Source organism: Scyliorhinus canicula, chromosome 10 (assembly GCF_902713615.1).
Source record: "Scyliorhinus canicula chromosome 10, sScyCan1.1, whole genome shotgun sequence".
NCBI classification, from domain to species: Eukaryota; Metazoa; Chordata; class Chondrichthyes; order Carcharhiniformes; family Scyliorhinidae; genus Scyliorhinus; species Scyliorhinus canicula.
Genome location: NC_052155.1, coordinates 152887653 through 152900166, shown reverse-complemented (window position 1 = coordinate 152900166; position 12514 = coordinate 152887653). Strand labels below are relative to the sequence as shown.

General features: G+C 46.4%; 1 protein-coding gene across 7 annotated transcripts in view; it reads left to right on the top strand.

Moving 5' to 3' along the window:
- Positions 1-12514, top strand: part of sugct (succinyl-CoA:glutarate-CoA transferase) — a 747294-nt gene that overhangs the window by 481315 nt on the left and 253465 nt on the right. The window lies entirely within an intron of this gene.

The following is a 12514-nucleotide window of genomic DNA, read 5'->3' as shown; positions in this document are numbered from 1 at the left end:
CCTTTGCATTTCAGTTCTCTCGGAAAAGAAGTCAAGATTTATTTAGCCTTTTAAAATTATTTTTGTACCTTACTTTTAATCATTTCTGTACTTGGACCCTTAAATCTCCTTGCTCCTCCACAGTCTGTAGCTTCTCACTATTTAAAGTACAATAATCTGCATGGGTCATATGGGGTGGGATCGATTATTTTCCCCTAGTGGCGAGAGGAGTATGAGCTCTCCTGCTAACTTGGGGCTGATAACCATGTTGTATAAAAAGTTGGCCAGATAGGAACTGGCCGACAGAGAATAAGGACCCAGTGAAGTTTAACCTGGCCTCTTGTAAATAGTTGTTCTTTTGTTTACTCGGCCGACTCCCCTTGCTTTTATTAAACTGGCAACAAGGATAAACTGGAACTGTCGACATGCAACTCTGCCGACTACGCTGCCTCTCCATGACTTTGCTTCTCCTAGGACTAAGGTACGCCGTTAAGTGCTTCAAAACGCCTTTGTTTGGTCAATTGGATGGTTTTAACCCTGCTGTTGAATCCTGGATTCAGTGCGGCGAATACCTGCGATGCTTCTTCAGGGCAAACAACATGACCAAAAACAAGCGGCAGGCAGTGATCCCATTGATGGCCTGCGAAGCGCACACGTTCGGTGTAAATAAGGGCCTAGAGTTTCCGGCATTAATTGAGGGCCTAACGTTTGACCAACTTATCGCGCTGGTGGGGAATAATTTCAACCCTACTCAATCTACCATTGCGCAAAAGTACAGATTCAATATGGCGGAAAGGTTGTAGGGGACTCTGTTGCTGAGCATATGTTCCATTGAAAAATCGCCAAATATTGTGAATATAGCGCTGTGATGGCGGATATGTTGCATGACCGCCTGGTTTGTGGTATTAACAATCTCAAAATCTCAAAGAATCTTCTAGGTGAAGGTTCTCTAACATTCCAGCAGGCTTTGCAAATTTCTCTTTCACAGGAGAGTCCCACTTGGGATGGAAAGGAACTCCAGAGATTGGAGGTGAATGTTGTCCAGTGCCACCCCACTCGCCGCCCTTCAGAGACCAGAACGGACTGCTGCGATGCTGCAGGTTCGAGGCCATGGACCGCGGCGCACGCCCTCGCTGATTGCAGGAGTTGCCGGCTCCACCCTCTGTGAGAAGTGTGGAGGTTGGGGTCGGCGAGGCCGCTAACAGCATGACGGGAGAGCGCCCTTACCACCCCAGACAAGATAGGCATCGGCACCGTGCTAGGACCGTCCATTTGGAGGACCGCGCAGTAGCTGGAGACAAGTCGGAAATGCAGCTGCAATGTGTGGCTGCGCCACAGGTGGCCTCTATTCCTATCCCTATGCGGGTCAACAGACACTTAATTCAAAAGGAGCTGGATACAGGTGCTGCCATCTCGGTGGTGCCACATTCGACCGGATCTGACACGGGTGGGTCAATTATCAAACGCTGATTCGGCCGCTCGCCTCTCCACGTACATAGTGGAGTGTTTGGTTATTATAGGCACCGCGCCCGTCCCGGTGGTCTACGGGCATCCCTGCTCCTTCCCCTCATTGTGGTACAGGGGGACCGCCCCAACCTGCGGGTCGGGGACTGGCTGCATTATTTGTGGATTGACTGGCAGCGTATTCTCCGGTGGAGACAGGGGGGTGAGGGTGTTTATATACAATAATGCAAAAAGTTCCCCAACGTTTTCAGACCAGGCCTTGGGAAAATTTAGGGAGCCCTGACGAAAGTCCAAATGCATCCGCAGGCCCAGCCCCGTTTTCTTTGTGCTTGACTGGTCCTTTATGCTATTGTTGGTAAGATGGAGGCTGAACTGCAGCGATTGGAGAGCCTCGGGATAATTCTGCCGGTTCATTTCACCTACTGGGCAGCGCAAGTGGTTCGGGTGATGAAACCGGATCAGACTGTCGGCCTTTACGGCGATTGCAAGTTGACCTTCAGTACAGCTTCATGTTTAGACCGATACCCGCTACCTCGAATTGAAGATCCCTACGCCATATTGGCAGGTGGTTTTTACCAAGTTATCAACATTCACCAAGTTAGATAGGAGCAATACTTATTTACAGCTTAAACTGCACAAGGCCTCGAGAAAATATGTCACTAGCAATGCTCACAAAGGATTATACGAGTACACCCGGCTTCTATTCGGCGTATCCTCGACATGCGTTGTGTTTCAACGCATCATCTGAGTCATTGCTAAATATAGTGAAAGGCTGAGGCCACAATACTCATCCCTGGGACACCACTGGTCATATTTGGCCTCCTTCTGCACACATGGTCCATGATCATACTGAATAGCCGGACAGGCTCAAAAGGCCACGTGGCCTCCTCTTTCTTCATATTCATAGAATCCCTACAGCGCAGAAGGAGGCTATTCGGCCCATCAAGTCTACACTGATCTCTGAAAGAGCACCCTACTGAGGACCACTCCCCTCACTATCTCTATAAGCCCATAACTCCACCTAACCTGCACATCTTTGGACACTAAAGGGTAATTTAGTGCGGCCAATCCACCTTACCTGCATATCTTTGGATTGTGGGAGGAAAATGGAGCACCTGGAGAAAACCTATGCAGACACAGGGAGAACGTGCATATTCCACTCAGAGCGAACATGCCATCTCCAACACAGTCACCCAAGGCCAGAATCGAACTTGGGTCCCTGACGCTGTGACACAACAGTGCTAACCAGTGTGCTACCGTGCTACCCTTGTGCTCTTCGACCAATTTGAGTACATACCCATCACTGCACTCTTTCCCACATCCTAGGTGTGAATTGTCGGCTGGTGGGATTCTCCATTCTGCAGGCAGCATACCCCCACCCGCAGGTTTCCCAGTGGCACGGGGGTGGCTACAATGGGAAATCCAGTTGGCCAGTGGCAGGAAAGGAGAATCCCGCTGCCAGCGACAGCGTACCCACCACCGAGAAACATGGGGCTGGGGAGGCGGAGAATTCATCCCCCTAACAATTCCCTGTGCCTGGTTTCCTCTAATTCCCTGTGCTCAAACTGTTTCTCACGCTCTTTTATCATCCCGGCTCTACTCTCTGTCTCACTCTTTCTGTGCTCCTTCACTTCCCAGCTCCGCTCTTTCCTTGAGTTAGGAGATTAAAATGTGCGTAGTTCTCTAAATGTAGTTCCACCAATATTCAGTACATTGGGCCTATACATTGCGTAACTTAATAAAATGAGAGATAAACTCATTGAAGCCTATAACATTTTAAAGGGGCTTGACAGGTAGACACTGATAGGTTGTTTCCCCTCGCTGGGAAATCTGGAATATGGGGGGCATAGTTTCAAGGGGTCAATCATTCAGCACCAAGATTAAGATACATTTCTTTACTCAAAGACTTTTGAATCTTTGGAATTCTTTACTCCAGAAGGCTGTTTATCATCTTTTTAGTCTCTTGGGGAATTAAAGGATATGGGAATAGGTGGGAAAGTGGAGGCAAAGCAAATCAGCTATGATTGTATTGAGTGATAGAACAAGCTTGAGGAGCCATATGGTCTACGTCTGCCCCATTTACACCTGTGCCAAAAAGTGTTGAGGGGCAGAAAGCTCCTCAGCTCTGCCAGTGGCAGGGTGTAGTACTAGTGAACCTTGATTTTAGTTAAGGGTGAACAGAAGCCCAGTGGGGTGATCATTATATGTGAGTACAGTAAGAAGTCTTACAACACCAGGTTAAAGTCCAACAGGTTTGTTTCAAATACAAGCTTTCGGAGCACTGCTCCTTCCTCAGGTGAATGGAGAGGTATGTTCCAGAAACATTTATATAGACAAAGTCAGAGATGCCAGACAATGCTTGGAATGCGAGCATTTGCGGGTAATTAAATCATTACAGATCCAGAGATAGGGGTGATCCCAGGTTAAAGAGGTGTGAATTGTCTCAAGCCAGGACAGTTGGTAGGATTTTGCAAGTCCAGGCCAGATGGTGGGGGGTGAATTCACCCAGGGGTGTAGTCAGCAGGCAGACATGACATAACAGAAGTTACATTTACCCTGCAGGTGTTAAGAGATTACTGTCTGGGGAAGGTAGAAGGAATCTCGGGCCGGCCATGAGTTTTCTTTTGGGTCCTGGAGGAGCACATCCTTTTGGTCCATAAAGAAACATTTGAGAAATCGAATGGTTCTCCTACCTCTTCTGGGCCCACTTTCCTTCATGTTTGGTGCTCTTGGTAAGACAGGAACAAAGAACAAAGAAAGGTACAGCACAGGAACAGACCCTTCGGCCCTCCACGCCTGTGCCGACCATGCTGCCCGTCTAAACTAAAATCTTCTACACTTCCAGGATCGGTATCCCTCTATTCCCATCCTATTCATGTGTTTGTCAAGATGCCCCTTAAACGTCACTATCTTCCCTGCTTCCACCACCTCCTTCCCTCTGTGTAAAAAAACTTAGCTCGTACATCTCCTCTAAACCTTGCCCCTCGCACCTTAAACCTATGCCCCCGAGTAATTGACCCCTCTACCCTGGGAAAAAGTCTCTGACTATCCACTCTGTCTATGCCCCTCATAATTTTGTAGACCTCTATCAGGTCGCCCCTCAACCTCCTTCGTTCCAGTGAGAACAAACCAAGTTTATTCAACCTCTCCTCATATCCAATGCCCTCCATACCAGGAAACATCCTGGTAAATCTCTTCTGCACCCTCTCTAAAGCCTCCACATCCTTCTGGTAGTGTGGTGACCAGAATTGAACACTATACTCAAGTGTGGCCTAACTAAGGCTGACAATGGGTGCTGAACTAACCTTCCAGACTTAAAATAAAGTCGGAGTCTGACTAATAGCATCAGCCTCAACTACCAGAGGCCAGGACTTTGGTTGCTGGCCTGAGATCCTGTTTGGGGACAAGGGGAGTCTACTCAAGACATATTCTCATTTCTCTACATAAAAACAGCCGGTGCACTGCAGAACTGTTGCTTTGATCAATGAGTAGGTTACTATAAGGAGTTTAACTCTTAACCCCTCTGCCCCGGCCAGGTTCTTGTCAGGTGGGGGTGATTAAATACGTGATCCAGTGTCTGTCTGATTTCCTTTGCTGGCAGCACTTGATCCGTGCCAAAATACTATTGTATTTAAAATAAATGTGAATTGGATTACACTGGAACATTTAAGTATTTAAAAAATCTCTCCTTTAAGATTGGGTTGGATTTTTTAAAATCAAAGTTAGCAAGTGAAACTGGAAAAACCAAGATTGATCATGAGACGTTGAATTTTTGTGATATGATGTAAATCGGTAACATGTTATTAATCCTTGCATAAGTACATTGTGTGCCCCTATTCCATCTATCCCTTGCTTTATAATTAATTTCAAACATTGAAAATCTTATAATGTTTCAAAACATTGAGTTCAGCTGCTGGCAGAGCAATAAGAAGCTGCTTGGATCCCACACTTGGACAGGGCTTAAATCTGCAGTATCCTCAAGTGTAAACCATAAGATTTAGTTTACAAATGCTCATGGAGTCTTACCTGCCAGGACATGTAGAGAGGCAAATCATTCTTTTGTTATGTCAGCCCATCTGCATAAACTGTCCACTCTACAGTGATTAATATATCTCAATAACTGCGGTTTAACATAAACTTATTAAGTTTCCTCAAGACAATTACATCACTGTGTTTCCAGAGAGAGGCAAAGCACCGGGAATTTCCGAAGCTGTGAGCTTTAGCTGCACTAATGCATGTTTTTGATTAGTGGAAAGATCTGATATCATAAATTAATCCCTAACTGTAGCCGTTTGCTGACACATATATCAAGTTACTTTCATCTTGAAACTTTGCAGTACTCCTGGATTACTAGTTAAAACTCTTCGACCAGCTCCCTGAGCTAATCAAATCATTATTAGCAGAAGAACTACTAAACAGGTAACTTTACAAGTCCAATTACAAGCAGCGCAAGTCCAAATTGTCACTGGGTGCTGTAGGTATGTGAGCCAACCGCCCCCATCCCCCACCCTCCATTGGCAACATGGTTTGGCAAAGTTGCCCAAGGCAGTGCTTGCTGAATTGTTAAGTGACATGGGGTGCGATTCTCCAGTTTCACGGCAGCCTTTACGATTCGCCGCATTTGCGGAGAATCGCGCCCATGGTGTATCAAACTTTCAGAAATAGTAATTTATTTTTCAACATTCTGACCAGAATATTCAGCCATCTTAAACGAGGACCCTCTGTGGTCTTAGTGCAGAAGTTACACGTCCCCCAAAGGTGCTTCTTTTCATAATATGCACTCATATTCATAATGAGATACAGATAGGCAGTGATAAAGCACATGAGGCAGGAAGGCTCGGCTTCTTCGTACTGGTGATAGCTTTAGCAACAGTCAGGGTGCAATGTACAGTCAGCACCTACTACACATGGCACAGGGCAAGTCTGGGCAAGCCACACCAAGGTTAGCAAGTTTAGATTAACAGAGTATCGACTCACAGCGAACTATGTACATTCTTCGGCAAGTTCAATAAAGCAGTGTTGAGCTATCTACAGCGTTGGAAGCCTATTTTCAAGTGATACTGCATCAAGTTGCAGTCTGTGTTAATCCAAGATAGATAACACATCACTTCTCACTGGTTACCACTGCCAGTGTACTTTTCTTTTATGTTAGGGCCCTTGGTTGGCAACCTATGTTGAGGCAGTTCATATTTCATTTTAATTCAGATCCTTACAGCTGCCAGAGAAACGAGCATTTCAGCCCGTAAGCTTGGCGTCATGTCAACCCAAGACCCCTGTGATTGAATAAACAATGTGCAATCTCACGGCAGCATGCAGTCTTTGCACAGCTAGCTTTAAAAATAAATCTCTGGATATGTTCGCAATGTTGCAATTTTGGTTTTATTTTTCTAGCTACAGGGAACAGTTTGTAAGAGTAAATCTTTCACTTCTGTTCACTGGATGCAAACCTGGAGCAGATATTATGGAATTGCACAACCTCGGCCCATACTGGGCGACATACCGCAGGAGGAAGGGAACATTTGCCCTTAAATCTTGTTGTTGGTTTCCCTTCCCTTAAAAATACCTTCTTGGGTTTGTGTGCTTACTACAGCCTACAGTGTGTCACAGAGGCAAGAGCAGTCAGCGATGGGAAAAATGGTGCAGCGCCTCTGAAAAAGTACCTGGATGAGTACTTGGCTAGTCATAACCTTCAAGGCTATGGGTCAAGTGCTGGCAAATGGGATTACTTAGGCAGGTTAGATGTCTTTTATGCTTCACTGCAGATTCCATGGGCCAAAGGGCTTCTTCTGCACTGTATTTTCTGTGATTCACTCCCAAAAACTAGGCCAAAGAGCTAAGTGGCTTCTGGATTCCAGCTTGTGGTGGACCACTTCCTGGTGACTTCCCAACTTTAAATACAGCCATCTGTCCAGCACCACTTTATCAATTTTAGTCCATTTAGTATCTCTACTATCTTCTCTTTGACTATGTCCCTGGTAGCATATTCCTGAATGGGGCCTGGCCCTAAAAATGTTTCTGGCCTCCCAACTTATAGGTTGGAAGCTATAAATGCACCCAGCTTCATTCAGCTTCGACCAGTTCGTTGGCGTAAAAATCTGGCGTTTCACTCTGGACTCTCCTTAAGAAAGTCCTGAGTGATTCTCCCATCTGCAGGGGGCTGGCAGGTCCCCGGAGTGATTCTCGCAGCTCTGGCTGCGGATATGGGGCCCTGCACTTCCGGTTGGGAGTCCGCGCATACGCATGGCGGTGGCCTGCAGGAGCCGCCCCGTGCGACATGGCGGTTTCGGACGGCCGATAGGTGGTTAAAACCACGCCGTTGGGAATTCGGGCCAGTTGCGCGGGGAGAATCACGGGGGGGGGGGTCTCGTGCCACGTAGTTCCCGCATGCGTGATTCGCGAACGATTCTCCGGGGACCTCCGGGCCCCTCGCGCTAAAAGGATTTTGGTGCGGAGGCTCGAAGAATCCAGCCCCATATGTTTATCGGACTGGCCAGCACTTGTGGTGTCACTATATCTATTCTGTATTTATACACATACACATCCTCAGGATGTCTCAAAGTGCTTCACACACACTGAATTACTTTTGAAGTGTAGCCACACTAATATGGACAAATTCAGAAGCTTATCAACTTGCATTGAATTTTCATAAACAGACTGTTATGCTAATTCCACAGCCAAATTCCCCATCAAAGTTACATCAGGAGAACCCCCATGCAAATTCAGGACTTAGTTGTAAGTTTGATTTGTGGTGTACTGGGAGATTGCCCATTCTGCAATCCACCAATATCAGTAGGAAATGGTGCATGGGCACATCAGCAATCTCAACTGTGAGGCATGAACCTTCCATCTACAGCAACTGAAGTTTCCCAATGCACTCATAGGATCCATACAGTGCAGAAAGAGGCAATTTGGCCCATTGACTCTGCACCGACCCTCTTAAAGAGCACTGCACACAAGTCTACTCCCCCATCCTAACCCAAAAACCCCCTTAACCTAACCTACACATTTTTGGACACTAAGGTACAATTTAGCATAACAATCACCTGACCTTCACATCTTTGGACTGCCAGGAGGAAACCAGAGAAAGCCCAAATAGACATGGGAAGAATGTCCAAACTCCACACAGTCACCCAAGGCCGGAATTGAACCCGGGACCCTAGCGCTGTGAGGCCGAAATGCTAACCACTGTGCCACCACTTCTGATTGCTGCTTTATTGTGGCAGCACCTAATCGTGGAATTACCCCTATTGTGACGCCGCATCAAAATGTTTTAGTGAGGCTCTAGTAAGACATTGTATGTCACCAGACCGCTAGGTAACATATTCAACTTTATTCCTGGAGAACGTAAGCTTAAAGGTGTCAGTTTCTGTTTTGCCAGCCAGAAAGTCATGTTACTGCACAGAGGGAGCAAACAGCAGCAATCAGGTTCACCGGGATCATTCTGGAAATGAAGCTCCCAAAAAATTCAGTTTTAAATACAGAAGGTGTGCATGAGTTCTGAAAACACGGAAGTATGTAGTACTATTTTTCAGACTACAAACTTACTCTCCTGCCTTTCCTGGTTTTATTTGTTTGTAATGTGTAAAGCCTGAAGCAGCTGTTAGGTGTTACTGTAAAAGCCAACATTACCCAGTGGGATCTCACATTTATTTTTGAAGAGGCCATCAGTCTCCCTTTCCAGGGAGAGTATCCATGGGTGCCGTCTCCCAGTGAGAAACATGCCGCCTTACAATATAGAGTATTAATTAAACAATCTTGTTCTGCCAGTACAAGGAGACAGACTTCTTTCAACTCCATAAAGCGATACTCAACAGAGGCCAAATGAGACAATGAGAGCATACTTCCTCCATTACAGTCGTAAAATAATGTAGTGGCACGATTGAATCAACATCTGCATTAAGAATGTAATGTCGGGGCTGGTTCAATTTCAAGTACAGTCTGTTAGAAAGTTGAGGGAGACATTAAATGAGGAAGAATGTGAGTAGCAATTTAGCATGGCAGGTATCGCTGGCATTTGTGGGAGTGGTTTGGAGCTCATATTGAGGTAAGGTCTACCAGGCGGCATAGGTGTATGTTACAGTTGACTTGCAGAAAAATCACCTACCTGTAATATAGTATTTAAAACTTAAGGCCAATTTTGAGGGCCAGTAAAGAGCTACCTAAAATGAATTGGCAAATGTGCTTAAGGGAGTGATCAATAGAGATGCAGTGGAAGACATTTAAAGGGATGTTTTAGAATACACAGAAGGAAGAGATCATGTTCAGGTGAGGCCATTGGGATTCTGATCTTGCAGACTCCGTGGCCCAGGTCATAACAGTGTCCGTGTCCATCACTCACAGAAAGCATGGGACAGCATGTAATTAGGAAAGCTAATAGAATGTTATTGTTTATTTTTAGGGGAATTTATTACAAAAGGGGGAGGTTATTCTTCAGCTGCACGTGGCATTGGTGAGGCCATGTCTGTGTACTTATTTCAGGAAAGATATAAATGTGTTCGAAGCAATTCAGAGAAGGTTTCCTAGATGAATACCCAGGAATGGGCGAGTTGTCTTACGAGGATAGGTTGGAGAGGTTAGGTTCTATCCACTAGAGTTTAGAGGAGTAAGAGGAAATGTGACCAAAACCTTGAACATCCTGAGGGGTATTGTTAGGGTGGATGTGGAGAGGATCTTGTCAGAGAATCTAGAACTGGGGTCACTGTTTAAAAATACGACGTTGCCCATTTAGGACGGAGATTGGGAAACTTTTTTTTCTCACAGAGTTTGGATTGGATTTTGGATTGGATTTTATTTATTGTCACGTGTACCAAGGTGCAGTGAAGAGTATTTTTCTGCGAGCAGCTCAACAGATCATTAAGTACATGAAAAGAACAGGAAATAAAAGAAAATACACAATAGGACAGCACAAGGTACACAATGTAACTACATACACCAGCATCGAGTGAAGCATACAAGAGTGTAATGTTAATGAGGTCAGTGGAACTCTCTTCCTCAAAAGACAATGGAAGCAGAGTCTTTGAATATTTTTAAGGCATAAAATATTTATTCTTTAAAGTAAAAGTGGATTGTACGATCGGCTAGTCCTATCCATATCATTTGGAACATTAATGACTAGCGTTAACGTCTTCAAATTATGGCGGTAATTTTGCAATCCCACACTTCGGGTGGGAAGCTTTATAACAGCACGGTAGCACAAGTGGCTAGCACTGTGGCCTCACAGCGCCAGGGTCCCAGGTTCGATTCTCCGCTGCGTCACTGTCTGTGCGGAGTCTGCACGTTCTCCCTGTGTCTGCGTAGGTTTCCTCCGGATGCTCCGGTTTCCTCCCACAGACCAACGGTTAGGTGGATTGGCCATGCTAAATTGCCCTTAGTGTCCAAAAAGGTTAGAACGGGTTATCGGGTTACAGGGACAGGGTGGAAGTGAGGGCTTAAGTGGGTCGGTGCAGGCTCGATGGGCCGAATGGCCTCCTTCTGCACTGTATGTTCTGTGTTCTGTAACATTACACAGTTTGTAAGATTATATAACCCTATCTCTGACCTGACCTCCATTCATGCACAATTTCCCTACTGGAACCATAGGATTGCACAATTAACTCTCATAGCAAGTGGAAAAGAATATTGTGAAAGAAAAAGAATCTAAGATTGCTTGACTTCAGCAGTTCATTCTAAGATCTGGGAAATGCTCAGATTGTAATATGAATCTTACATCAAGAGTAATTTCAGTTGGCACATCAATATGGAAGTGTTGTGGGAAGATGAAACCTGTTGAATTCAGCTTAGACATTTTAATTATTAAATGAGCTAATATTTCCAATGGAGAAGGTTGTTGAAAATGTTAACTAATTGATCATTGTGATGAATGTATAATGCATAATTCACACTGTGTATCACTGTGTCCCTGTGGGCTCCGTCTGTGAGCCGTTGCGCGGCTCTGCCCACAGAGGGAGATGAGGAGCTTGTACAGGGCTCTACCCTTGGCTCAGCCCATGGCCCCTCCCACTACCAGAAGTATAATGTGCTGCGGTCTTGTGAGTCTGCCCTCAGTTCTTCTGGTCGCAGGCAGGCTCAGTTGTAAGTCTATTAAAGCCACAGTTTACTTCCTCTCGTGTCTTGACTGAATTGATGGTCACATCAATTTAATAGACTTAAAAAAACCCACCATGGAATCAGCCCTCAAACCTGATCGACTACAACTCGACCCGCAGGCCGCAGAAGCGAAGGAAATCTTCCTACACTGGCATCGGTGCTTCAAGGCCTACCTGGCTGCGTCGACTACCTCCGCTACTACTGAAAAGCAGAAACTCAGTCTCCAACACGCACGGGTGAGCCATCGCATCTCTACGCAACTCGATAGTACCGACTCGTACACCAAAGCCCTCGCTATACTCGACTGCCTATACGTGCGGCCTGTAAATTAAGTTTACGCACGGCATATTTTCACTACCCACCGCCAGCGCCCTGCAGAGTCGCTAGAGGACTATCTGCGCGACCTAAAAGCTCTTGCACGGGAATGTAACTTTCAGGCTGTAACTGACTCCCAGCATATGGAACTCGCTGTCCGTGATGTGTATATTGCAGGGGTTCGGTCTAACTACGTGCGCCAGCGTCTCCTCGAAAAAGGGGCCCAGAAATTGGAGGACACTGTAACGCTAGCAATCTCGCTGGAGGTCGCGTTTCAAAGTTTGAACTTGTTCCCCGCCGACCACGCGACTCCATCGTGGACCCCCGACCAGAGACTTCCTCAGGCCTGCGCCGCGCGGCCACCCGCCCACTATGGAGCGCCATCGTGCCATTTCTGCGGTCAGCCCCAACACGCACGGCAGCACTGTCTGGCCCGCAACGCGACCTGCAGCAGCTGTGGTCAAAAGGACATTTTGCTAAGGTATGCTTATCTAAATCTAGACCCTCTAACTCTCCCGCTATTCAGAGAAATCGCTCCCCCAACTCGCAGACCCCGCAATGTTGCAGCGTGTCTGCCGACTCCGCCTCCACCCGACATGTGCAACTCATGGGGGCCGCCATCTTGGCAATCCTCCCCCACGCAGCCGGCCATGTGCGAGTCATGGGGGCC